Raw genomic sequence first — 26686 nt, forward strand, 5'->3', positions numbered from 1 at the left:
TAAATAGTTGCAAATGTTAAACAAATGAGTATTAATGACTATTTCTTGCTGCCTATATATTTGCACAAGTAAGAGCCCACCATAAATATTAGTGTACCCAGAAGCCTATAGGCTTAAAACGTTGCAGTAAAAAAACAGAAGTGCCAACACTGTTGAATCAAACAGTTCTTAAAATAACCTCTTTCAAACGGAACTTGGAGACAACTCTGAAAGTTTTAAGCATATTCTCTGCCAAAACTACTGAAAGCAGCAATTAAGCACACAAAGAGAAAAATAACTATTTCATCTTTGATTAAATCCAGTGCTATCTACAGAAGAAACTGAAGACCGTATGCAGGCATATGCACTTATGGCTTATATATGCACATATATTTGGCTTATATATGTGGCTGTCCAGAGACACCTTTATGACAATTATCAACAAACCCTCCTCCAAAAAAAACCCCCAATTTTGCCTCACCAAAATTACTCTGATTGCATGGCAGTTGTATTGGTCAGACAAGCTTAGTGACAGGTGTTATGGTAAATAAAGGACTTCTGTAACACAGAAAATTTATGTCCTCATCTGCTTTTGTCTGAAATGACCATTAAAGCCGGCTGAACTGCCTCTGTGTCCTGAAACACAACACCTGGGACTTTGCACCTATGGAGCTAGGAAGCCTTACACCTTACGCCAGCTGCAGTGCTGGGCTCCTGCCTGGACTCACCGCCTCGCAGGGAAATCACAGCTTTGGACTGTGCTGGCACATGCTGGACACTCAGCATCTCCATATTAGAAGATGTTTTTTGAAAAAAAAAAAAAAAATTAACTACTTGCATCTTAGTCGCTCATTTAAGAAAAAAACTAAGGAAATGAAAAGTAAGTGTATACGGTTCCTTCCCTTCCCTTCCCTGGATTCTTGTTTTCTCAAACTTCTTCAAGAATTTTGAGGTTAATATAAACAAAAAGTGTTACAGAGAAAACCAACTATATTCATACGAACTGAAACGCACCTTTTTGGCAATGTGGAAGTGCCCCCAAATGTTTGCACATTTCTTCAAGTGTCCTTCCAGTGCAGCCGCAGAACATGATTTCCCTGAAAAGGCTGGTAAGAAGCAGAGTGACGGCAGCGTATTAGGAAGATACAGATACCGGTATTGAGTGGAAGTAAAATACTTTCACAAAGAAGTTTTAACTTCTTTAACAAAGAAATAGAAATAACACTTGAAAAATTATATAATCTCCTCTGAAGATTTGAAGTTGAGAGACAACACATTTTCCTTTGAGAAAAAGGAAAGCAAACTGAAAACCTATTTATAGAAAATTCACGATCAACTCTAGTTAATAGAAGTATAAGGCTGGAGATGTTAAATCACTGCTGAGGTTGTTCCTGGAACCTTTCATTCAGACCTAACTACCCAAGTATCAGAGAATTTTCAGAAAAATTACACAGAACTCTCAGCACCTGCATCACGAAAACATATTTCAAGACTACTGAAAAATAATTAAATAAATGTAGCAACCTTTCGGGGGACCAGGAGCCCCTCCAAGCAGACCACCAGCTGATACCATCACATCCCACCTCGTGGTCCTGTCCACAATGGTGCAGCACTGCACCAGCCCTAAGGCCCCTTTTCCTGCGCCCTCTGGAGCAAGCGTGTCCTGATGCTCATGTCCTGATCCTGCTGGAAGTGTCTCTCCTTTGTAGGGAGAACATGGAGATTGCATCTTCCGCCTGCCCCACCAACAGCCCCAGCCCTGTGGTTCACCATGTCTCCCACAGCTCTTCTCTTACTCCTTTCTCATTCTTTGACTTACTTGGGCACTGGTTTTTATAATAGACACTTTTATTGTATGATCAATATTATTTTTCCTCCTTCGTGTTCTCCCTTCGTCAGTGCTTTCCAGTACAGTTTTCTTAACTCATATATGTAACCACATTGCCGAATCTTTGTTTTCTTCTAATAAAGCAATCTTGTCATAATTCAGTTTGTTGAGCTGTCTGTCTAACTAGAGCTGTCTCTCTCAACCTGGCAAGTGTTCTATCTCTAGATGATTTTCTCAACACATATTGGAATTTTCAGAAAGCGGAGAAATGTAGTAATAGAAATCCCTGCTATGTTTCCTTTTCCCCAAAGCATTACATTTGGCCCTTTCAATATTTTCTTGGTCAATGAATCACCAATCATAAAACAATTCTAATTTCTCTTTTAACTTGCTCTTTCCCTCCTCCGCACGACAGCACGGAGTACACCGTATGCTTGCTAGTTTTCAGACTTTCTCTCTAAAGCCAAAAAAAGCCTTCAGGATCAGTGTAAATCTGGATCTAGCAAGAAAGTGAGGATGCAATTCTCCAAGACAGTTACCTGTGCTGCCACTCCTACTGCTGGGCTCAGATGAAGCCCCTTTCCCCTCCTGCTATTGCTTTTGAGGTCTCCCCTAGTTTCTTCTCCACAGGTTGACCTCACAGGTTGCCAGCGCTTCTGCTCATGCCTCTGTTGCCCATTCAAAGAGAGGTTTCTGACCTTCTGTGCCAGGCAAAAAAAAATAAAAAAAAGTCAATATCTCAGCCATGATAAGGAGTAAAAAGTTTTGCAATGCAACTTTCTGGATAGACACCCCCAGATCTTCTCTCACTATACCCTTTACCATTTCTAGCAGTTTTCCGACCACCCTCTCCCCAGATCACCTGCAGGTGGGAAAGTCCGCTTTCCCAACCCATTTTAACTAAAAACATCACACAGAGAATAAAGAAGTGGTGGTGCGGCCTTTCCAAATCCTGCTTGCCTTCCTCTCCCCACGGGAACAGCGGAGCAGCATCGGTGTGCCTCCGCAAGGCAATCCACATGGCAGGAATTTCCCGTGTTTATCTTCTGCAGGGGAGCAATAGCTTCTCGGGGAGCACCAACTCCTGTGCCAGCAGCATTTGCCGTGCAGCTCTCTGGCTTTTTTGAACTACAGTGTTTCAGGAGGAGCCCTGTTCAAAGCTAACTTCCCTCTATCACAAAGTTTCCCTTCGATGCAGACCAAGCACAGCAGGCGGTGATGTTTCTCATTTTATGCTTTCAGGAATTTCTACAGTTTTAGCATTTTTAAAACAGATGTTAAGCTGTTCTTTGTTGGTGGTTTTTGTTGTTTTTTTTAGCTGTGAAAATGTCTTTAAATCTCCTGAACATGCACCATTTGACCTCCTGAGCTCAATAATTTAATGGCATAAGCACTCAATTATGAAGTCAACAGACAGATGAAGTGTCAACGGGTTGCAGGCAACAAGCTGACATAAATTCTAAAAAATTTAGCTTTTTAAAAAACCTTAATTCCTTCTTTACTTCAATTTTCTTCCAGGGCGCTCTGAAAGATCTCTTTTGAACCTTTTCACTTGGCTCTTTTAAGCTATTTCAGCAGGATGAGCAGTAGCTTATAGGTATAGCAATGAAATACTGAGCAAACATATGTAAAAACATTGCATAAGAATGTTTCCTAAAATGGACTTTTCAGAAAACCAATACCTTTTCACTATGGTAGATCACCCAGCAACATCAGTAAAAGAATTTTACTAAAACAGCTATAGCAAAAGAATAAAACCTAACCACCAACACTGAAAGTAATTATATTTATTACGAACCCATAGGACCTCTTCAAGTGACACAGCATTATCACAAGGCTATGCAACTCCGTGGAGCCCCATTCAGATCTCAGCTTTATCTTCATGCAGTTCCATCTTTGTATACTCAAAATACAGTAACAATAAAAAAAGCAAACCAAAAACCTAATTCTCAGAAATTCAGCAATTTTTGTTTTACGCAGACTGTGAGCGTCATTGTGGGTGTTTGATTGCCCTAAAAACATCGTCAAAGCTGTGTAACCGCTGGGAGCTGCTGCAGGTTCTCACAGCTCTAGATCCAGAGGACACTGTGGTTTGCAAATGCTCCTGTGCAGATAATTTCACAGTAAACATCCAACATTCCACATTATCTGAACTTGAAGTCGAAAAACTGATGAATCAACATGTTCTTCATTAATTTTATTTTAATCCTGGTATTACACTGATCCTTGGGGAAGGGAAATCTTTTTTCAGTGACTTCAGCAGCAGCAGTGGGGGAGCACCTGTTGGTGTTTTTATGAGAGATACTGCCTGCAACTTTTCAAGTAAAGAATTGAGGTCTCCCTTTAAAAACAAGTATTACAGATCAGCCTTCTTTCTTTCTGAGGCATAGAAGTTTTTTACAATGAAACTTAAGGCTCTAAGGCTCTTTCCTGTAATATATGTCAGTAAAAGAAAATATAAGCCAGTAAAGTTGCTCATGTAAGCATTCAGGATTTAAGGAATTACTTAAACAATCAGTGCACGGAATTATTAACCTTGGAGAATTAAAATGTGCCACTACGTGATGAATCACAAGCAGCAGTCATTTCAGATTTGAAGGAATGATTTTATACATACAACTGAAACATTATTAAAACAATAGGCAATTGTGTTGCATCTACAGAAAATTTGACCAGACTTTTAGACCTTTACAAAACCTTTGCAACAGCTTTTGTTTGGTACATTCATACACCAGTTACTTCTTGACAATGGCACAGACTTAGGAAGATTATACTCTAGTATTTATCTTCAAGTAAAGGAACAGCCTAGTAAAATTAGAAGTTTTTAGGTTTTATTTCTTTGCAATATTCTGCTGTACTGGGAGCATTAAGAGGATCAACATGAGTAAGTAAAATTTTGGTCATGCATGGCTTATTGCATGAAAGCAATAGTGACAAAACCAGCCCTGATACCAGACTAATCTGGGCACAGGTTATCTGTGTATGTCAGGTATTTAACAGTACATTTTATAATAGAAAAGGCTTAGGTATTTTTTAACATTTTCCCTCTGAGACAGGTCACAGGAATGTTCACTGTTTAAACCAGCTGGAACATTGATACCATGAGATTAAATAAAACATAGAAAGGATAAAAGATTACCATATATTAAAAACAAATCCCCAAACACAGCTCCCCAAAAACCCCAGAACTAAAAACCAAAGAGCAGAAATGAGAGCAATGAGAGGTATTTTGTCAACTCACTGAAGTGTTCTACCACTTCAGGTAGAACTACCACCCTCCTCGGTGCCTTTTTGTGTGTCACTGATACTGTGTGTCCTCATAAATTTATTTTCCATTGATATCCTGCTTAACTTATTAGTCCCAATCTGTCATTGTCCATTAGGAATTCAGGAGATCTTCAGGTTCTCTTAAAGTGGTCACTTGGCCATCAGATAATATCAAACCATCATTACCATATCATTTATCAGATATTTTTTTTTTTAGCTTTTCCTAAATTGTTCAGCTCCTGAGTCTTCTGGATGTTGATGAATATAAGATGTGCATTATATTGCTAATGTTAACACATGTTGTCTGTGTCCTACCTACACAATTAATTATAAACCCACACGCAGACACTGTTTTTGTTATCTGCGTGGAGCTGGCTAACAGCTCCTATATAAATGATTATTAAACAACACATTGAAAAAATATGTAATTTCTCACTGGCTGTATTCAAACAATAATCCATTTGCATATTCTTAGTAACTGAAACATAACAAGCCGACTTTGAAAATAAAGTTCAGATCTGTTTTGCCTTCTGATGAAAGATCTTTCTGAATGAGCAATTTAAATTTTTTTCAACCCATTCTATTGAACATAAGATAGATAGACCTAAACAGCACAAAACCTGGGCTTCATCTAGAGTCTAGTAGAGTGCCTATCTGTCCCTAAGGCCTATGAAAGCTCTGTTAGGAATGGAGGCAAATTATTATTTGGAATTAGCCCTGACTCCCACTGCTGTTCTGTCCTGTCTCTCAGAGCACCCTGGAATGTATGCTTAAAAGGATACAGGAACAGGCTCAGTGAAGAAAATTCCTTTATCCCACCAGTGCCCCGGTCATTATTTTCTCTGCTAACAGCAGGGAGAGCTGCCACTAAAAAGCTCACATGATAGCCACTTTCTAAAACAGCAATTTCCTTATCAAGAAATAATTTCCTCTTTATAAAACCCCTTTACTACTTCTGAGGAACAAAATTGTGCTCTGGGAGGACTACCCAAACACATTAGGGGACTGTTGCAACAGGAACCTACACGTTACTTTTGATCCATCTCCTCCGTGAGCAGTATCAACACTACTCTTTTGAAACAGGTCATTGGAGGGGAAAAAAAATCCCAACCCAAATCCAATCAAACAAAACAAAATACCCCACCGTACAAGGAAGACAAGCTCTCAACTGGTCACTCTAGCTCTCACCTGGCTGCTGAGACTTCTCTAACAGTTTTCATGTGAGGACAAAAGGAGGCAGACTTGAAAAAAAATGTTTTTTTAAGGAGAAGGGTTTCACAGGACATGGTGGGGCAATCCAAAGTACGTATTAAAATACGAGTTGGTGACATGGAGGGTGTACATTGATTCTCCCTTTTTGGTTTGTTTTCTTTCTGCTTCCCCTATGTCCATAAAATAATTTCTTTCTTCAACTCTCCTCTTTCTCACCAGGCACTTCCGTCCTGGAAGCCAGCTTCTTGATTTCTGTGTGCTTTCACCTGCCTGCCTTCCCACTTTCTCCCGTCTCTGTCCCCTTTCACACTGAAGCCAGAAATGGACACGGCCCCAGTAACCGCCCAGCATCCACAGGCTCGCACCCCGCACCCTCTCTGCTTACTGCCTGGCAGGCGTTTATGGCACAGTTTGTTTCTTTAGCAGTAACTGGATTCAGACCAGCGCACCTTGCCCGTTGCCATTACTGAGATCCCCCGGAGTCTCTAGCTAGCTAAAGGTAACTCTTTTCGTTAGCTCAAAAGACCAGTGCTTACTCCCTGTGGTTAGGAAGCAACTTTCCTTATGGGCAAATTATTCCAAGTTGTCCAATGCATAATTAAAGCAGAATGATCATTGCCACGTTAACCGCGGATAAGCAGGTCAAATACTAAATGAGGTAATTTCATTCTCCCATTTCCTAATTTCATTTTTATTCTGCTGAAACAGGTCCAACGGAGTGGATGATACATGTAGCTTTACACCAAATCTATAACTGAGTGCACCAAAGCTACAATTTGCCATGAAGAACATGACAACAGCACAAACTAATCTACTGATGCAAAGAAGCCTGGCCACGACAGCACCCACGGACACACGACAGAGCTAGTACCTCAGTGTGAGGCCTCAGAAACCTTTTACAGGTAAAAAGGAGTAAGGCTGCTAGAGTTTCCATATGATATAGACACAAAATTTTGACTGTTAAATCACGGAGCTGTCATCCCAAACAGCCTCTTCTCACATCAGCCTTCTTTTTCTAAAGCCTTTTTGCTTCCTTGTTTACTTCCTTGCCACTATTGCTGAACTTTCCTGCTTTTAACTCTTTTCCTTCAAGAGTGATAGCCCAATACTATCATACATTTCCATCACAAACTTTGTGATATAATTACTGCTAATTTCTCATGCTTTTTTTTCTTGTCTTGATCTCTGATGCCACTTGCAAAGCAACTGTAACCAGAGAAGAATGCAAAAGTAAAGAGAAGTTTTGGTAAGTCCGTTGAAGACTTCCCTGGGAATCACAGTGCCGACCTGGGTGCACATCACGACACTAGTTACACTATTATCCTCCAGGTACTTATAGATGTGCAAGGGCTCCAGCCCTCCAAAATGCCTTACAGAGCCTGTGCAAAACCTTTCAACACAGCCAGGGACAGAAGGACGCAGCAGCCCCGTGGCTCCCCGAGCCAGCAGAAGCGGTGATGCGGGGCACCCGTGCACCTGTCGCAGCAAGCAGCTGGAGCAGCCATCCAGTCGGAAAGGGTATTCATAGTTTGAAACACAAGTGAAGTGCTTCACTTTCCTCTGAAACCATCAGAGATGCTCAAACCCGGTCTAAATGTCTAGCTCTCTTCTCTGCTGCCGCTATTTTGAGGGCTCTGCTATCTTTTGCATAAATCTGCATGGAAGCAAAACCTCCCTTACCTACTGCTTCAGCTCAGCCGACATCAGGTCGCCTTTATATCTACCTTATTCTCGTGTTTCTGTGAAGGAAAGCCAGAGAATGAGGAGAGTGGATGCGTGTCTATTGTTGAAATACACATGCAGGTGGCCAGAGACAAGTCAGGGCTTCTTTTCCTTGTGGAGGAGGTCACAGTTCGTCTTGCACCACTTGACATCTCACGGATGTTACTAAGAAGTCTCATTGACACACGATTTGAGAGATGACACAACTCACTACCAATAAGTTGGCAGCACCAGGAAATAATCAGGATTTGGGAGCAGGCTATGTCAGTGACAGCCTTCCTAAATTTCCCTGTTTCAGCCCAGAGATGCCAAGCTTTAGGAGTGTTAACATGCATCCGTGAGGCACAATGCTGCAAAGCGGGGTAGCTGCTCTAAGAGAGGTCTCAAAAACTTTTATCACAGCTTTATATCCAACTTTATTGGTTCTACCTTTTAGCAAATCTACCTAGCTCAAGCTGAAACATTTCTACTAATTCCACCTCTGAGGCCCTTCCTCTCTCTATTAGATGTGGAGAGGAAGAATTGCAAATGATTAACAGAAATCTGCAATAACATCAACACAAACCTATTGGTGAGATTATAGTGTTGGCCTATACATAAGGACATGGGGACTGTATGTCACTGCTCAAGGATGGCAATAGCGAGCAGAAAAGGGTAGTTTAAACTCACCTACTAAAAATTTGCCTAATGCCAGACTGAAGAAAGGCTGATGAAACAAATCCTTAACTCCTGAACAGATGTTCTCGGAGTTGTATGTTCTGCAGTACATGAGGAAAACTCATGTCCCGTCTTGAACAGGACTGGGTTCTGCTTAAGAGTCATATGTCTTTGAGCCAACACAGACTAAAAGGCACCCAGACTGGTAGTCTGGCATTAGACCGGAAAAAAGAGGTTTTGTGTGAAACTGGGAGAATAAGGATGGAAAATAAGTACAGAAAGACAATCTTGTCTTGGCATAGAGCACTGAGTAATAATGTGTGCTTTACAAGCATACAGCATCATTTTTTTCTTACCTTGCACTGGCTACCATTGCCCCCAGTTAGCCACACCTATAAACAAAACCCATGAGGACGAAAAAGTATAAAGAGAAAGAAAGATAAAATGTTCATTCCCACTCCACCCCCCACCCCCACCCCCCCAGTCACACACCTTCAACTGGAAGGGGTGATTTTGGCACACCGGCACACTGCTAACAGCAAGCTCTTTTGCTGCCTGGTCAAGTGACAGAGCAGTTCACATCCCCCAAACCCAGCATCCCTGCCTCATCAGGCAGGAACAGTGTAAGGAAGCTACCTGGAAATCACACGCTGGGGCCACCTTCAACTCAGCAGCTATTTTCACACTCTATAAATGAGGGCTCCTGGCTATCTAGGTACAAACCGTTCCCACCAGCCCTCCTCCTGACTGAACACCATGTATCTTTTAATTCCAATATTCCTATTCTCTGTATAGAAATATGTGATTCCGTATATACATCAGGGATTTGGGCCAACACGTACTTCAGACTTTTGCTTGCAGTAACAGGTAATACACAAACCCAACTCTTGGCCAAATTTTCCAGACTGAACAAATGTGACAGGGGAACCGCTGGTGCAGAATGAATGCAAATCAGGATGCCAGTTTATTTTCCAGCCAGTTCTGCACATAACTAGAATCTAATCCAGTTATGGTAAATATTCAAAATCTTGAAGGAAGGGTGAAACATATGTAAATTGCCATTGTGATTTTTTTTAAAGTAAACCAGAATCCAGCAAATCCATCTCGTTTCATTATTCTCTGCAGCAGAGAAGAAAATTCCGTTGCCAAGAGCAAATTAAAAATAATAATACTAGCAACACATATTTTACAAACGTATTCTGCTTCTTAAAAAATAAAGTCCCTGGATGCTATAGAAGCCAATAAATTATTGTACAGGCTTTATGCAAAAGCATCTCAGCACAAAGTAGATTATCTGCTCACATGTAAAAAAATTAAACCGTGCCACTTCAAATCTGAGCACACCGCTGTCGGTGTGTCCTACACTTTTAATGACATTTTAGAAGCAAGCATTGATGACTCTGCAAAAGTCATGTCTGCTGCCAGAGCTGTCAGTTTACATAAACACCTAGTGAGGAAACCAATATTAATGGCTTAAGTTCCTCCGTAGCCTGGAGCTACGTTTGGTTGTGAAGACAGGACAAGCAGGAACGCCAGGCGCTCTGCCCTGCTCCCCCGCCAGCCTGTGACGCAGCCTTCAGAAGAGTGCCATACACTGATGCCAGGGCACGCCTGGCTCTTCTGTCAAGGTTTTTCAAAGCAAACTTGTTGACCGGCAAATGAAAGCTAAATGGCTGTCTAGCCAAAATTACGCTATGCTGCTGAAGGCATTTTTAACAGAGGAAGTGCTGAAAGCTCACTTTTCTTTTTTATGCAGCTTTGTATATTGAGTCAAGTGACAACACAATTTATGCATTCAAATGGAAATACAGAACATGTACTAAATAAAGCCGTATTAAGGCTTTGGTTTTGCACATTATTTACTCTAACTAGTTTTTAGCCAAAAAAATTATGCCGCTAGATACAGGAGAAGATCAAAAGCATAAGTTTGCCTTCAGAAAAGTTCATAGAAATGATACAAAATATTTTATGTTAACATGAGTCAGTAGCCATTTGGTTCCAGAAAAAAAAAGCCAAGGTTGTTTCACTGCCAGACACAGATTTAAAATCCTCTCAAATGCTGGTTGGTTTTGTTTTGCTTTGTTTTTAAATTTCATGATGCTTTATAAGCAACTCAGTATTTTGTTAGAGAAAACGACATGATGTCTAGAAATCTAAATGATTTCAAAAGCACAGCGAGAACATTACAGTGTCACTCCTGAGCCTTTTCTTGTAGAAAAAATACGTCTTCTTCTTGGCACCCCATTACGCTGAAAACAGAATGGTGAGACCCTCACTGACACATGCACCTACAGAGCAACTGCCTTTGTCTGATGCATTTTTCTGCATTGCCCTTGCTTCAAACTTCCTCAGTTCTTGTCCAAAACCTGCAGAAGTCAAAAGACAGGCTCTCAATAGTTCTACTGGTGCCTCTCAGGCTCCTAACTTTATAATCTGATTTAGTATCCCACACTATCCACTATTAAACAACACAAATTATTACCACTTGACTTAATATTCAAGAAACTGACAACTTATCCCCATAATCGATATTGATAAATACATAGAACAAGTAACAACACTCACCTTTTTTAGCTGCGTGTTTATCAGAAGCAGAACATACATCACAGCAGATAGAAGCTTCTTTGCTTTGAGAAGTGGTACCCAAGTAGAATATTTGTGGCTGTTGTCTTGTGAACTACAGGTAAGCCTCCTTGTTTGTATAGCAAACTTCATCTGCTTTCAAGAGTCATAAATTGAAAGGTTACAGGGTTTAAGCCATTTCTGTGTTATGATATGTCTACCAGGCAGCAACAGCTGGGCAATAAAATTCTAGCCATAAATGTTTCTGAAAGCGGTAAGTTCATGGCCAAAGCCATAACTATGGTAACATCAATTGATGTCAAAAATGCAATCTAGCTGCATAGTTCCCTTTAATACAAAATGATATCTTACATTGCAAGGTACTTACCAGCAGCCTCCAGGTTAAATAAGACGGGTTAAGGTCGGGTGGGATGGCCCTGAAAGGCTTCGTCAAGTCAGCCTGAGATTTGTGGCCTCCTCCGAGCCTCCAGCGTTCCCTGATTTCATCCCCATCCTATCGAACACTCTCAATATCACTTTAGACTGGATATTGAAATCACTTAGTAGCAATAAAAAAGAGAAGTGCTGCAGAATTGAATCCCATTTTGCTCAGCACACATCTCTAAACTATTACCAGTGTGAAATGAAATCTAATGTCTCCCTTAGCAATCCCATCTTCTTTGTCCTTTTGTTTTTCTAGGAGCGTTATGATACACTAAATCCACTTGGACACACAATAGTTCACGGGTTGTACCACAGATTTCAAGAAAAGATTTCCAAATTTATGTAGCCACTGCATCAGGTTGCTTTTCAACCATCACGCTCTCATGGAAAAAGCCGTTAATAAAGGTAAAAAGAAACAATGCAAACATCTCAGATAAAACACAAAGTTACACAAAATGGTTAGAAAATGGAGAATGGTGAAGTTATCTCAATAAAATAATTTTATCTTGTCTAATGTTCAGAGCGCTCATGCTAGTCTGACTTTATGGGAAGACAGACAAAACCCTTTGCTATCATTTCACAAGTCCAATTCTTATTATTATTTCATATAATATTAAAATGAAGTAACCTCCTGTTAGGCTTAACATATAGGCACAACGCACAGTCTCCCTCTCTATTGCTAGGAGTTTACGTTCTCTTTCCCCATTGGATTCTTAATTACTGCAGTTTGATTTACAGATAAGATGGCAATAATGAAGCAATGGTTATTCGTGACCCACTTCCTTTTCCTTATCTTAGCTCTTATGCTAGTAGGAAATAGAAAATGTGACTGAATCTCTGCGGTTTCATCTAATGCCCTCTTCAGGAACACGGGCTCTACGGTTGTTCGAAGGCTGTAGGGACAACCCAAGTGCCTTGCTTTCCATGGGGAAAACAGGGCAGCAGCAGTGGGCCCGTGCTATTGGGGACACAGCCTCTTAGCACTGCCAAACGCTTTCTGATTTTCAGTTTTGTTTTTCTGTTGCTCATGATGCTCTCTCGCCTCAACCACATCTTCCATAGCATTGGAAGTTTTGCTGAAATAAAGTACAAGGCAGGTGACTGATCTGCGGAGCCAACAACTGAGTGAGTGATGAATTTGCAGGGCAAGTGAGGATACAGCATGCCCCAAGGAGGAGTTTTGGGGGAGGATTACTGGTTGTCAATTATTGAGAACAGATGTAGCTTATAGAGCTTGGGCGGAAAGCTCATCTGATTGCTTTTGGCCAAGTTTAGATGATGGCTAGTCAACAAAATGCGATGCCCAAGAGACTGTGAAACTAAACCCTCCGGAAACATGTCCAAAGAATAAACCAAGTGTAAGGCAATACTGTACTAATAAATCAGCTGAGCTTCTTAACAGTAACAGAGTCAGATATGCGTGTAACGATTCTGTTTAAACTATCTGAGGAGACTGTCAAGGCTGTTCTATCACAATAATATACATAATTACTTGTATTAAATACAAGGAGGTAGCCTCTAGTTTTCCTCAAATTTAATAAATGCTATTACTTTTTGTTTTAATGAAGATAGCAGTCTCTTTAGATAGCTGCATGTCACAGTGTCTTCTTAGATAGCATTTTTAACTCCTCACTATTATTTCTGGAGTACACTAGTTCCAAAAATGTCATGAAGACAGGATCTGGCATGGCAAGTCCTTGATGCAGCTTATCAGAATTACAGACTGATATTATAAAGTAAAAACTCCTAAATAAAAATAAAACAGTGTTGGAAAGGAAGCTTGCTAAATATCTGCACTGGTACTCTTGGGCAGTCAATAGGAATGGTATATAAAATACAGAAGTATACAAAATCAGCAAAATGCAAGCTACAGATGGATGCTATTTAAAATATGTATCTACTCTACGGAATACAACAGTGTAAATTTATTGCCTATTACGAGGTGATTAATTACTTCATGGTAGGATCGGTATGTAGGTTTTCTCCATATGACTTCAAAAAGAACATGTCAATCAGTGCTAGACCAGAATATGAAGCTATAGCTCACATTAAATAGCATCTCGTGGTGTGGAGTAAGATAATATTTGGCATGAATAAGAGTATCACAATGTGCCCTTTCATTCATTTTCAAAGTTCAGCAGAAACCTACTGGAAGTTGTACTTTTACTTTTTTATTTTTCATCTGCAAAATATAATTGCTGCTAAAATCAAAACACTTGACCCAGTTGCCCAAAAATATTTTGGATGTGGAAAATGGATAACTTCAAAACTGTGTATTCCATTTCTCCCACTTCCACAATCAATTGGCATAAGGCATGATTTAAGTGAAAACATACATTAAATGTTGGAAATTGAATATACTGGACAATTTGACACTGAACACCCAGAATCACCAGCAGTCAGGAGTAAAGCTATACTCACTGGGGGGAAACTCCTAGCTAAAAACCTAGGGAAGTAACAGCCTACACGACACACAACCTGCTGTAGAAGCACCCATCTCAGACATGGCAGCCCTTTCTCTGCCCATTTTTCAGCCTGGACTTCACCTTTGATTCTCCATATCCCAGGTGACAATGGAGTTTTTCTCTTCCCCGAGATGGCTTCTCTCTTTCCACTATTTTCTGTAAAGAAACGAGAAAGTCAAGAAAATGAAAACAAGTGCCAAAAAAAAAAGAAAAAGAGTTCTTATTTTCTAGGCCCAACATAGATTGCAGGATGTAAAGTAAATGTTTGTTCTTACTTTTCCCTGATTAGACTTGAATTACTAGTATTAATAACCACTGCAATTTGCAGTTAGTTCCCTGGAAAGAAATTTCACGCAAAAGTCGTTCATCTTTCTTTAGTTCTTCTGTTTCCATAGTCACTGGAAACAGAAGAATAAAAGCTCTCAGGATTCCTTGGGTGATGAACAGATGGGTGGAAGGACAGGTAGAAGAGTGCCTTTCTGAAGTGCAGGTGTAGGGTTCATAATTACACCAGTTCTCTCCCTTCTCCCAGACCATATTTCCAGGAGACAGATGTTATAGCTTAATGTATGGGGTTTTTTCCCTTTTATTCGCACATGTATGTCTGAGCAAAAGCCTCTTTTTGCCATTTATATGAGCAGTAATACTCCCATTGCAAACAAAGGTGAAAAGCTCTTTAAATGGAATAATATCATCTCATCAGGCACAAAAGTTTGCCCCAGCACTAAAAGAGATAGCTATTGATGCTTCCTCTCAAAGTTCTTGCTATTTGTGTCTCTAAGTCAAGTTATATGGTAGCCAACCATTTTATATCAGTTACAGGTTAGGTAAGTTATAACAGCATCCTGATGTCAAAATCAAATTTTATTTCATGAGACATTGCTTCTTAAAAGTACCTTCTACACATAAATGTAAAGCAAGACTATTAGTGTGGCTCTTAGAACATAATGAAGGATGTTCATGATTTGTCTCTTAATTATGCTTTTTCACTATCATTCTGTGGCAGCACAATTCCCTTTTCAACCACAAACCATGTTCATGGCATACATATAATGCAATAAAATTGACACAGATAAGAGCAATGGGTCACATTATTCTGTGCGATTGAATCAGTAGTCAATGCAACTGCAGAGAATTTGTAATTCAGCAAGCCTGTTTCAGAAGATTTTGAAAGATCCCATTGCCTCAGATAAATTATAAACCAAACAGCAATAAACTATACAATTACAGAATACACGTTTTCTATGAAATGACAAGTGAGCTTCTCTTTATCTGCTGATTAAATAAGACACCACTGGCCCATGTTAACCGGGCCAGTGTTGATTGCTATTCAGTATATGTGCCTCTTCATGCAATTATTCTGATCTAGAAAAAAAAAAAAAAAAAAAGCATAATTTCTCAGATTAATGCTAATATTGGGTGGGTCACCATTAGCCAGCTGCTGCTGATACAAACCCTAACAAAGGAGGACACGGCACAGCATGGAAGTACCCACATTACAAAAGAGTTTGGCCCCTTAGAAGAAGTTGAGGATCAAAAATCTTATCTCAGAAACCCTCCCGTCCCCTGTAGCACATCCAGTTGTATTTCATTAGATAGTGGAATGATGTACGTGGAAGGGTCTCTAGCTCTGGAGAAAGGCAGAAATGTGCTGCAAGACTGAACTGAGCAGCACAAGGTGATTGTCTGAGGAAGGTGGCCATGAAAAAGCTTTAACCTTGGAACGTTAACAGCAAAACTTGCAAACATAAAAAAAAAAAAAAAATTGTTTTGTGGTCTTTTTCCCCCCGAAATTGCTCTTTAACATTATAATTAAAAGCTCTGTAGCCTTGATGGTGAGAAAATGCGAATTTCTGTAACGGTCACCCCAACAAGGACAAATGAGTCTAACACAAAGGGAATTTTTACAGAGCTTCTCTAATATGGGTTGCAGTCTGGGTAGATGAGATGGAATGGAGCCTCACAGTTTCCAAAGTTCAGCTTTTTTTTTAAGGTGTGAAGTCTCTGAATAAAACAAGACCTAAAAGAAAAATCAAAAGCTAAAGATTCATGGGACACAAGCATATAAAAAGTAGAAATTTAGGCAAAGTGCGTATGTATACACATTCAATCTAGTCACAATTACATCTTATATGTCAGAATGCATTTCCTTATCATGACAAATTAACTGCCAGTTCATTATGACTTCATACCATAACTAGTCACACTTCTTCAAAAAGTTATTTTTTTTGGTTCAGCCTGCTTTTTATGCTCCATGCACAATAATTTCTATGTGGTGCACCCTTGCTTTCTTTACCAAATCACTTTGACATAAAGCCATTGAAATGGGGGCTACGATCAAGAGCCTTGTTTTACTGGCTGTGGTTTGCATTTACATGACAGGCATTTGTCTGCTTAGGCAAGAGAGAACTGTTGTTTGAATTCAGTAATATAAAGACTTTTTCTTTGAAAAATGGGTCTTCTGGACCAGAGGATTCTATTAAAGAGAGAAACGTGGGGGAGAAAAATAAGAATTAAAATGTATTTCACGCTATTGGAATTTTCCTTGTCCTGCACATCTAATTACAATGTAGTATCTTGTTCTGTACACAAATGTTAACAACTTCACTTTTTTTCCAATCTGAATAATTTCACATCGATCTGAAGAAGTAATATCCACATGGGGATTGGCTTAAAGCAATGAAGGAAGCTTTTACCAAATGTTGTCCAGGAAAAGCTGATGTTTTGAATATATTTGGCAGATAGGCGCAGCACTGAACCAGGTATTTCACCTACCACATGGTGCAGCCTACAGAGACAAGCCAGATGTTTAGCACTATCTCTGAGACCCTAGCATCTATGGGGAATTTTGCAATTATTTGGAAAAAGAATTATTTAAAAAAAATCCAATACATCAGCAGCACATAGCTTGTCATAGCATATGTACAACCTAAAGTTTTTGAGAACATCAGATATTTCTTTTATAAAGAAAGAGGGTTTTAAAAAGTACTCACACAGTTCAGCTTTAAAAAGCGCAGTCTTTGTGGTTCTAAAATAGGTTGGGCCAGTGTAGCCCAACTATTTCTGAATAATAGCAGGTCGTTATTAAAACGAGAAGAACAGTAACACCAGACACATTACAAAAGAGATTGTCAGATGTAAGCGCCCATAAGAATAATGTGTGGGGTCTTGCATGTTCAAGAATAACTCCCACAGAATAAGATGAGGAATGTGGGGTTGGACTTCTTACGCTCTTACGCTTTTTTGTTCCGTGTGAAGACAATAGCTCTGGGTTTTTAAAGTGTGGGCTTATTTTTCAGCAAGCTGAAGATACCTGCAGTTTTAAAAGGTCACTGGAGTTGGTTGCTCATTAGTCTTCAGCCATCTTTTAAATAGACAAAAGCCAAATCATTAGCATTGTAAATTGGTCTACGATGCCATCAGCATATAAAGATAAAAGCTCTGACCCTGATACTGGTTGGCCACCATTCAGCAGTTACACTATTTCCAACAGCACTAGAAAACCCACTATTCTTTACACACATACTACCTGCTGGTCTACAATTTCCTGTAATTATTTATGTATTTATATTTTTATATTATTTATTTTATATATATATATATATATATATATGCTAACATTAGCCTAGCCTACCTTGCATGAACACCAGGCTGCGAGGGAGGCTCACAGAATTAGTGCTGTCTTTGGTGTGCTGAATAGTGTAATGCTTTCATGGTCTGAAAAAACACCAGTGAAAATGACATCCAGGTTCTCTCCAGTTTCTCCTATAATATTTTCTCCTAAAATATAGCTCCCATTAGACAAGATAACATTTCTACTCCAGGCAACATGAAAGCTCAAACCTGATGACGTGAAGCCAGGGGACAACAACTGCAATACCACTTCTGAGATCCAGGCTGCACATAAAGCCATACCTGCAGACAATACGGGGCATTTGTGCAGGCTATAAATGAATACAGAATCTGAGCTACTTCTTTTGCAGATGAGACTAGCTGTAGTCTTCTCTTAAGCAGTCAAATAAAGCAGGCTGAGCCAGCCAGACCTACCCAGTTGAATATGCTTAGAGCAAGCGGGTGGTTCTTGCTGAATTCAAGCCATGGCACCAGCCATCACTGAAAAACAGAAAAAAACAGAAAACCTAAGAAATGTTGGGGGTGGGTTTTTTTTTGGAGGGGTGGGGAGTGGAAGAGAGAAGCAGAAACAGCTTTGCTATTGGTTTATCATTGCACTGTTATGACTACAAACTTATTTATACCGGCTAGCTATAGGGTGCCTTTCAGTCCGCTGGCAAACTTAACAGCTGTGGGGTTATTATGGAGAGCACACATCTCTCCACGGGGACTCAGTACCACACCGCTCTATTTTAAGTATGATATAATGGAAAATAGACCCATGAACTGAAATGGCCTGTAGCTGTTAACCTCAGAAAGTAGCTTTAAAAATAATGTATTTGTTATTGTAGTTGTTAATAGTTTCCAAAAAGATGACTCCTAGGACTGCAAGAGCTCAGTGACCTCCCATACGTACATCCTTCTCGGAGGTTAAACGGGAATCGTTCATGAGCACACAGTTGAGAGAAGAATTACCTAATGAAGTGCTCTTGCCTGAGCACATCCAGCTCACAGCACTTTCTTGTGAACATAAAAATGGAGCTTTTAATGTGAAAACCTGGTTTTGTTTGAAACTTGGAAATGTTTATGGGAAATTCTGCCTCTAGGCTCTGAGACATGCACATGCATAAATGCACAGAGCATCCTTCACATTTACATCATTGTGGTCTCAAGGGGGAAAAGGTCTGAAAAACAAATCTGTTTTTACAACGGGACTGAAATGAAATTATCCAAGTTAGGACATCTTAGTAACAGTGACAGCAAAGATACTTACCAAGGCAGGCTTAGTTTAAATCCACTCTGTTGATGGACTCTTCAAGAAGCAAGAAACAAAAGTAAAAAGCATGCATTTCAAAGTTAACACTGCAGAACTCTGCATTGAACTTCACTCATTTAGTGACGAGAAAAGAGGGCATTAGACAGTGACATTTCTTTTGGGAACTGGAGAGAATGAGTGATGGTGAAGTGATTATATTATGGACAGCGTCACATCCACAGTAGCTAATTTGATGATAAATTCAGTTACCAACACATGACAACTCCACAGTGTATGAAGATATTAAATAGGAATTCTCCTGAAAACCTCAGCTGAAACTTCAGGTGTGACTCATTTGACTTTAACAGTGATTTTTTCAGACCATATCTTAGAACAAGGCAGACATTTTTTTAAAAGTTTCACTAAACTTTTGGAGTTGTTTTTGTGTACAGTGAAAGCTCTCTTTTCTTTTCATAGGTGGTATTTCAATAGAATATCAATAACGGGCAAAAGTTAAGTTCAGTCATAAGAACCACTGACCGCTAAAAGCACTCGCCTCTTACACAAAAGAGTTCCAAAAGCTAAAATAACAACTGGTATAACTATATTTTTGAGTCAGCTAACTGGTTGAATTATTCTGAAGTGTGCACAAGACAGAACAAGAGGGAATGATGAACAAAGTCACTGACTCAAGAGGAGGAATGAGGAAGAAAAAGTCTGTAAGGAAATGCATGTGCAACAACAAGCTTATGCTTTCTCATTTTTAGGTTTTTTTTTTTTAGTCTGTGAGGTTGTTGGTATCATTAGGTGTTTAGAGTTTTCAAACCCAACCTGACCTGGCAAACCTTAGGGTTGATACTCTGGTCCCTGTTGAGGTGGACTGAAGGGCGGGAAGGAGTGGCAGGTGAAGAGCTGGGATGCAAAGAGAGGGACAAATACAAACAAACGTGGTGTTGGGAGTCACCAAGGCAGCCAGGTGGGAATGTTCAGATGGGAAGCGCTAGTGATGGGAGCTTCGAGGGCCCAGAGGATGTCTGAAGCTGGGTGAGGGACCAAATGAGTGATTTCTGATGGGGTATGGAGATGACAAGCAACAAAATGTCACATGGAAAGGGGAAGAGAATGGGATGCTAGATGCAGAGCAGTAAGGCCAGGGCTTGTTGGGTAAATAGGATGGGACTGGGATTTACTCGTGGAGATGATGACCACCAAGTGCTGCTGCTTATTCCTATAGCTCAGTGGAGGGGAGAGAAGGATGTGGGTGACTCAGAGATTCCCTGCTACTGACGGTCTCTCCACATGGCACGATAAGCTGTTCTACAGTTTGCTCATCAAAGGCCTAGCTAATTTCACACCACATGTGAAACAACCCATTAGGGTTTTGCTTTCAAAAGTTGGAATATGCCATAATCACAGATGTCTCTGCAGGCTTCTTCAGACACCTTATGTATTACTATTGCCTCTTACTCTATGACGATAGCCCGTTTTGCCAATATTATCTGCCTCATTCAGTGCTAGAATGGCACTGATCTGGGATAGCTGTCGGGTGGAAGGGGGTTGCCTATAAAATCCTAGTTCCACCTGCAGAAGGGGTTGGAAACGATACATGGGCAAAGAAACTGAAAGAAAGGCAATTGCAGCTGCCCTGGAGAATACGATTCATGCTCTGCGACTGATCTCTCATGTGATGCTAAAGTACACATAGAAAAAAAAAGAAAACAAAACAAAAACAAGACACAAAAAAACCCTATTTGTGTGTTTCTCATCCTCCAGCAGCCTGACTCCTAGTCTGACTGTCAGATTCTCAAAAGTACATCTCAAGGGCATAGTGAACCACTACAGTCTGCTGTTCTGCCTTTCTGCATGACATGAGCCACAGAATTTCACCCAGTCCATTTCTGTATCTATACAGAACATGGTCTGATTGAACTAACAAAATCCAACATATTTGATCGTATAACTGCCAGTCTTCACCTTGGAAGCGTAATCAGATTGGATTGCCTACCAATATTTAGAAAATTAGCAAGGAAAATTCTGTTAAGCAATGCTTACATATTTAGATTTGTATTTTTGGAACTTCTTGTTTGTTATTGAGCTCTTGAGAATATGTAAGATCTGAGCAGGCAAACACATTAGCTTCTGCATCTTGTCCCTACTATGCAACAGGAAAAAAAAATAACAACAGAAACCCTCTCACAAACAGTTACCGAATAGAAGATTCATACAGGATTGACTATGCTCAAATCGCCAGAGTGAAATACAAAGACAAAAGAGGCATTGACTCAGTATTATTATTAGATTAGAAAAAGGAAAGGAAATACTTCAAACCTATCTGTTAAGCAATGCTGTTTGGGAATGCTTTCCTTTCTTTTCTAATTGCTTCCCCATTGGGAGGAGGGTGGAATGCATGTGTTGATTTTACTACACTTCCTTGTAAAAGAGCTGTTTAACTTTTAAGTAACACTGAAACACAAATAACCTCACTCAATTTACATACAAACTACTCTGGCAAGCCAAGGGCCTTCCCTTGGCAACAGCTGAAGCAACACAGGCTGTGTCTGAAGCATTTAAGCTGGCCTGCTCCTTCAGCGCCGCGCAGACACTCCACATTTGGCAGCAAACGAGGATATGGTTACTTACAATAAAGTTGGGGAGAAAATTCAGTCAAATTTGAGACTTTAAGAGTCCAGTCCCAACATCCTTAACAGTTTGCTTCAGCAATGCACTTAGGTATTGATGACAGCGAGGGAAATTGCTAGTGTTTGTTATTCACCTTCTCTCAGGTCTGTGAACTGAAAAAAAGGAAAAATATTTATGGGTGGATAGTCAGTTTCCGTCAAAAAACTGAATCTGATTACAGTTTGGTTTTACTTTTGATAGGTTTCTCACAGAAAAGGCCTCTTCTTTTTTTTCTTAATCACAGAATCATTTAGGTTGGAAAAGACCCTTAAGATTGAGTCCAACTACTTCTCCCAGTCTTCCTGTTCTTCTTCCTCCTGTTCCTTCTCTCCTCCCTCTCTTTTTCTTCCAATTTTTATTTCTTCTATTCTTTTTTAAACACTTCCTCCTGATTTTGTTCATTCTTATCTTTCACCTTCCTGTGTTCTTCCCCCTGTTCCTCTTTCCCCATCTCCTCGTCATCTATTTCCTCCTCATTTTCTTCAAACTCCTCTTCCTCCTCCATTTGCTTCCTGTTGTCTCTTCCTCCTCCTCCTCTCCACTCAGGGACCCTAACTCTGCATAGAAGCTTTTTTTTTACACTATTTACAGAATTTTGTACGCAATTACTTTGAAAGCCTTCTTCCATCACAGCATGGCTGCCTCTTTAAAACACTTAGTATTTTCTCTTTCTCTCTTAGTTGTTGCTGATGGTAAGTCAGCTGCAGACTGAACACTGCAGGCCAGACTGCCTGTTCCTGGGAATCCCCTCGGCAGAGAACAAACCAGCTTCACTCTTCTCTGACCACAGGCCTGTACACTCCAGGAAGGGCTACCAGCCTGCCTGGCAGGCAGAAGACTCCCCCACCAGCCCCCACTGCTAAGCCGCTGCACGTTCGCCAAGCGGGAGAGCCAAAGCCCTGTCAAGTGCATTCCCTAAACACCAGAAGTGGGGGAATACAACTTTCTGGTTCATTAACTGTCATGCTTACCCAGGAACTATTTTGTTCAATATTTAATCCTAGAGCTCTTTTAGCAGCTTGTTTGAGGGAAGGAAGGGGGGAGGGGAGGGAAGGAAAGGAAGGGGGAGGAAGAAAAAATCACCAGCATAGATACAACTAGCTAAGACCTCCCATCACCACCACCACCACTCAGCACCAGCTTTGAGTAATCAAACCTTTTTGTTCTCTCTCACTCATTCCACTCATGTTTAGTACTTCTACATCAAATAAAGCAGATTCAAAAGGAGTGATTGGCAAATACTTTTTTCTCAAGTAGCCCAATGATTCGAGGGCCATTTTGAATGGTGCAAGCTCTCTTTTGCCTTAGTTAAACTACACGCATGCATTAAAGCAACCCCTTCAGTGAAGCACGAGGAAAGCCTCATTCTTTCTCTGCAGATTTGGGGCAGGGGTGGGGGAAGAAAAAAAAGATACAATGAAAGGGCTTAGACATGTACTCCAGGGAAGGCTGTTGATGCCACTAACATGTAAGTACCAGGAGTCAGGCAGCCTAATGTTGGTCATAGAGAGCCTAAATCTCTTTCTTGCAGCCCAAGACCCTCATCTCAAGCGTGTCCCTTCCAAGGTATCCAATTCAGAGTGTCTAGCTCACAGGTATGATCAAACCTACAGGTAACAAACGTTCCTATGGCACCATATATAAACATAACACCTTATTAACTCTTATTAACTCACACTTTCCAAGAGCCTTTTGTGGAGAAACGTAAAGGCTGGAAGCATCCGGGTCTCTCTGAAAGCAGCAGAAATGTGCCCCCTTCCCAGTGAGACATGTTGTTCCTGCAGGCAATGTTTCCTCAGCAGCACTATGGAAAGGAGCAGCTGCCATTGTCACTGTGCATCACCCACTTTAACAAATACTAGGCAACCACTGCCAGGATTAATCCCTCTCCTGACTGTCCTAACATGTACGATGGTTCTTCTTGAGCAGCATTTTCTACTTATCCCTATTTTTTTGCTACAGAAGCCATGTCTACGCAAGAAAAGGGGTTGTATGCAAGAATGAATAGGCTCTGATTTATGTATATCATATCAGGCAGCCTTTTGGAGGCTCCTCCTGGGTCAGCATGCTCTATTAGTCTCCAAATGTCATGAAAAGGTATTTAAATTAACAGTCAGGAGAGCATGGATTAACAAGCAGAGAAACACATGGATAACAGAGCAGCTGCTGCAATCACGGTAAATACTGCACACCCATGTCTCCACTGACCCTCTCTTTAACAGCGGCTGGGAAATGTGCAAGCACACTTATTTGGGATGGGAACTGTAGATGCCAGCTGGACCTGCTTTGCTCTTCCTACCTTGCACTCAACTATTTTTGATGACTTTGAGGCCAGTGACACGCATGGCAGGACCTTAAGGCCTCAGCTCCAAGGCTACCAGCGCAGCCTCTTCACCACCAGGCTCAGGATGAAGCTGCACAAGCTGGGACACACCAGACTCACAGCTCTTCCTGTTCCCCATTCCTTCTTTACACCTCTCTTGTGTCTCTCCTTGCCCCTGGATGCCCTCTGGGGGTTTCTGTCTGACCCTGCTGGGGGTTGATTCTACTCACTGAGTTAACAGAAAAGACCCACAGCAACAGAAAACAAAAAACAAAACAAGAACAAAAAAAAAAAGTGAAAAAAAAGGAAAAAAGGAAAAAAAAAGAAAAAAATTCAAAAATGCAGATATAGTCTGCCTTAAGGGGATTAGTCCGTCCTCACGGCAGAAACTTCACCCCTGCTTCCCCACCTTTCCTTCCCTCCCAAGCACAGCGTCATTTCCCAAGCTTGCCCTCCAGAGCTGTGCCCTGCACAGCTGTGGGTCTCTCTTGCTTCATGGGTGGTAGCCCTTGCGTCCACATGAGGCAACTGCTGGGTTTAGTTCTTTCTGGTGGATATAGATTGCAGTGTAGTTCCCTGCTTGTGCTTTTATTTCTGCTGTCACAAAGTGCTGCTGCTCTCCCTCATTCCTCCACAAATCCTTACTCTCGACTACATCATCATCTTAATCCAAAGCTTTCTTCCAGTTTTTGCAATATTGCAAAAAAAAAAAAAAATGCTCTTCCACAGAACACAAAAATATAGAGCAAAGTTACGGCAGAAGGCTTGTAGCAATATTTATAGATTGATAGAAAGGCTCTTGTGCCTTTAGGTTGAAATCCAAGATAGCACTCACAACTTGGTTTTCTACGTGTTCCCACTGAGCTGTCCAAATTCTTGCTAGCAGGAGTCGAAAGCAACAGTTAAAGGTACTTGTGGTACAGTTAAAGGTGTATTAGAGTGGATAGGCTGGGCAGCTGCTGAGCATCTGCTGGGCACTGAAGACCAGCAGGCAGCCTCCTCCTGCACCTTGGCAATGCTCAGTCCCTCCCCACATGCTGCAGGTCCCATCACCTTCCACCACCAAGCTGCCAGCACACCCCAGTCCACAGCAGGAGTACTCACATTTATTTTATTTCCAGGCATCACGCTTGTAATCGTTAGCTACTATCACTAACTGATTACACACTGAGCAGTTCCAAAAATACCAGTCTGGGGGTGACAACTTTCCGTCATGTGAAATCTGACAGCTAAAAGAAAAAAAAAAGATGCACGCACACATGCAGGCATTTCATAGCTTTTAAATATTAGCACCAACAATTATTTCTGCTTCACTTCTTACATATTTTTGCGAGTTTTAATTATTTAGAATTCAGCCTGCTCAAAGATTGATTTTATTTTTGATATTTACTTTTTAACTGTCACAGCCTCGAACATGCTGCAACTCCTAACTTACTGAGGATGTGTCAAGGGATTTGGTGCTGGTACCAATTCACAGATCTACATCCTGTAGTCATGTTGTCACCTTCAAATGCCATTGAGATGCCCTGGTTAGAGTCCTCTCCCCAAACATTGCTCAGGTAACCTGTTACCATTTTTCTACAAAAAAACCCCAACAAGCCCAAAATTACTTTTGCACATTTTTCAGAACAAAGGGACTTTAAATGTACAGAATTACAGGAGGTGATACCCTCCTCACTGGATTATAGGCAGGCCTGGCATTTGGGACATTTGGCCAGACCGAGTGACTTCTCTTTGTTCACACAGGAGTGAGCTACTCACCTGAAAAGAAAGGTCTTCATAGGATGCTTGTTCTAAATCCTCACACTGATGCTTGTATTAAACCTTAAGTGTTTGTTGACATAAAAGCAAGAGAGAATGAGTCTTTAAATTTAGCTGTAGAGCCTCAACTAGAATCTACAGTTTTACAAGAAATTTGCTATCATGCAACAAAGAAAGAAGGAAACAATCAAAACCCCAAGGCCAAATGCACCACCTTACCATTATGGAAACATGATTCTTAATGAATAGTCTTCCGATCAGGCTAATGGATATTTTTTTTTCCTTGATTAACAAGAAACCTCTGTGACCTTTATTAGACCTATGTGGGCTGCATGCCTATGTCTAGATGGCCGTGACACACGGTTCTTAACTCCATTTTCCATTTTCAGGCCTGCTAAATTTGCATTTTGAAATTTTTGAAATTCAATTGAAAAAATTGAAAATTGCTTATTTCACCATAAACCTTCTACTAGTAGCTGCTTTTCCAGTATTAACCCAACAATTACACTAACCGATATATAGTATATTACATCTGCATTAATATAAGCAAAACAGCACTGTCTCCGCTGAGAAGTCAGGACAGATGTCTGTCCACGGAGAACAGATTTTGGAAGCAAATAATTTTTACATTTTTAAGTCTCATGCTGAATAGGTAGGTGCTGAGAAAATAGTGGTCAAGCATGGAGGAGGAGCAGCGTGGTCTGACCTCTGGAGGAAGGAGAAACAGCACAGACAGTAGAATCTAACCGACAATAAAAGCCTTGTTGTAGCCTGCTAGTTTGATTGTGCTGCAAGTCAAGAGTGCCAAATCAAAATGCAGAAAGGCTGGAAAGTGCTGGCAGTGCTCTGGAAAAATTTGGAGGTGAAATTGGGAATCAGGGTGGTTTCCAGGGTGCGGAGCTGGGAGCTGGTGGGATTAG

At 40.7% G+C, this 26686-nt stretch overlaps 1 long non-coding RNA gene across 1 annotated transcript in view; it reads right to left on the reverse strand.

Annotated features, from left to right (window-relative positions):
• Positions 1-25227, reverse strand: part of LOC114014289 (uncharacterized) — a 39455-nt gene extending 14228 nt beyond the window's left edge. Inside the window, exons 1-6 of the long non-coding RNA XR_008730632.1 lie at positions 25110-25227; positions 19022-19060; positions 18184-18249; positions 11231-14292; positions 2347-2508; positions 994-1085 (exon numbers count right to left, since the gene is read on the reverse strand). This is a non-coding gene — a long non-coding RNA (uncharacterized LOC114014289). The remainder of the gene's footprint in view (positions 1-993; positions 1086-2346; positions 2509-11230; positions 14293-18183; positions 18250-19021; positions 19061-25109) is intronic.
• Between the last annotated feature and the right edge of the window lie 1459 nt (positions 25228-26686).

Source organism: Falco cherrug, chromosome 1 (assembly GCF_023634085.1).
Source record: "Falco cherrug isolate bFalChe1 chromosome 1, bFalChe1.pri, whole genome shotgun sequence".
Taxonomy (NCBI): Eukaryota; Metazoa; Chordata; class Aves; order Falconiformes; family Falconidae; genus Falco; species Falco cherrug.